General features: G+C 52.5%; 1 pseudogene; it reads right to left on the reverse strand.

The window, feature by feature from the left end:
* Nucleotides 1-2,316, reverse strand: part of LOC110307024 — a 6,757-nt pseudogene continuing 4,441 nt past the window's right edge.

Genomic DNA, 2,316 nt, shown 5'->3' on the forward strand with positions numbered 1-2,316 from the left:
GTGGTACCGCATGTTTTACTTTGAAACCAGCAAAAGATGAGATGGTCTTCTTTTAACTGTCGTTAAATGTTCAAGTGTGGCATCTGGGGGGGGGGCGCTCCCCGACATTAAGTCCACCCTTGTTTCCCACTCCCTGAGAGAGGATCAGGAACCAACCCTGAAAAAATACAGCAAGTAACAGGGATCATCGTCCTTTGTTCCATAGCAGGCTGAGCTGATCCTGAGAGCATGCACCATGGCCACCTGGTCCCCGCTTGGCCAGGAGAGTCTGCGCAGAATTGCAGCGACCAGGTTGAATTACACCAAAAAAAGGAGTCCTGCTGACAGCCTGCGGTGCGCTCTATAGAATCTGCTTTAAACAAACCTAAGTCCCTGGTTTCAAACAGTTCGGGGCTATCAATTTCAGTTACCCATGAAAATATCTGCGACATTTCGGCTGTTTTCCTTAGCTTATTTTCCCGTTTCCAAATAATGTGGGAGTCCTCCACCAGCTCCGGCTGGGTGAGTCCATGGGTGAAGTCCTTGGTCCCAGGCTACAGGCTGGTGCTGTGGCCACCTTGGTTGTTAGCTGCCAGGGACAAGGTTATCCCCAGTTCTGAGCTGCGCCCTCCCCTTGCAAGCGCCAGGGACGCTGCAGGCTGCGTGAGGGCTCCCGGGCGAAGGCAGCTACTGCACCGGGGCTGACAGAGGCCCGAGGAACGGGTGTGTGGGAAGCTTTGCTTGTAGTTGTAGCCCTCGCGAATGAAGTCTGCGCACCGCCTCCTTGATGAGGTTTCCTGAGAGCACCAGCTGCTGCAGGAGCCGGTGCAGGTCGTCGTCCCCAATGCGGGTCTCCGACTGAGATCCGGGTCGCTGTTGCAGGCGGCGGGACGCGGCTGCGTTTGGGAGCCAACCCCGCCAGCATGGGTCCCGAAAGTGGCTGCGGGGTGCTTAGTTTGCCGGTCCCGGGGGTGCCTCAAGACCCGGCTGGTGGGGCAGAACGCTGGCGCCCGGGGAAAATCTCCACCACGCAGTAGGGCGCTGCCTGGCCCCGCCCGCGCCCGTGCTTCCCCAGCACGCAGGGCACCGCCCCCTGGGGGCGCAGGGTCCATGGCCTCCGCTGACCCCTCCGGTCGCAGCAGCAGCCTAGCTGCAGTCCCTGTCTTGTCTGCCGCAGGCAGCGCCGCCAGGACCCGCGGGGGACCCGGGGCGGCACAGGGCGAGGCCGGGCCATGGTGCCCCGCGTCCAGGTGCAGTGTCTCAGGTATTTTCTTTCATTGTTTTCTTTTTCTTTTTTTTTTTTTTTTTTTTTTTGATTAATTCAAGGTGCCCCTTCATAGAAAAGATTGACATGGAGCTGGATATAAAGTTCAAACTGGCCCCAAGCTTTTTTCTCTCCCTCAGTGACACAGATAAAGGCCAGATTAGAGCAGAGTAAAAGTAGATAAAGGCATTTCAGTCTTTTGTGTGAGACTTATCTTTGGAGACACAACACAAAAGACTATTCACCCCAGGTAGGGAGCACAAGACAGAACAAAGCACAGAAACAACAAATTCCACTTTGGTAAACAATAAGTTTTATTGGGGATACTTACAAAACTATGGGGGAAAGGTTCCCTATAGAAATAGAAATTACTAAAGACAGATGTATCACCAAAGCTCACCAAAGCACAGGTGAGATCTCACAAGAGCTGGGAAGTGGCAGCACACAGCACAGCATACAGACACCATAACAAGTTGGAGAGTGTTCTTTGAGGTAGCCCACTTGGTTAGAGCATGTGCTCTGAAGGAAGTCGGTTGATCTGTACCTCTTCTAGTCAGTTCAGCTGCTTTCTGTGTCTGCAAAACAGCTGGTTTTGTCTGAGAGTCTTCTTTGAAGCTGTGCCTCACTGAGGAAACTCAGCAGCCATTATTGCTTAGTCTTGAGACGGGTGCCCCAGTGAATCTGGTCAGCTTCAGGGAATTTCTGAAGCTACCCAGAGTTGTTTGCTTTCTGGCTAAGGAGCTTCCTTCCCTATAGGGTTTAAGGGTTCAAGCCCCCAGGAGACTGCTAAATAGCACTCCACCCCTACCCTTCAGCTCTTACATTCTTTCCGCCACCTCTTCCNCAATGGTCCCTGAGCCTTGGAAGGGGTGGCATACATATCCACTATGGCTAAGAATTAACCCACTGTGTCACAGCAACAGTCACTTGATCTCAAGACCTTCACTGGTGGCTGAGTTGATACTGACAACTTGGGCAATCTATGGCATTAAAAACACACTTGTTTAGAAGGCAATATGACAGGAGCATCTAATCCATCTAATAAAAGAATAGAAGCTGTTCCCCACTGTGAC

Source organism: Mus caroli, chromosome 2, assembly GCF_900094665.2.
Source record: "Mus caroli chromosome 2, CAROLI_EIJ_v1.1, whole genome shotgun sequence".
NCBI classification, from domain to species: domain Eukaryota; kingdom Metazoa; phylum Chordata; class Mammalia; order Rodentia; family Muridae; genus Mus; species Mus caroli.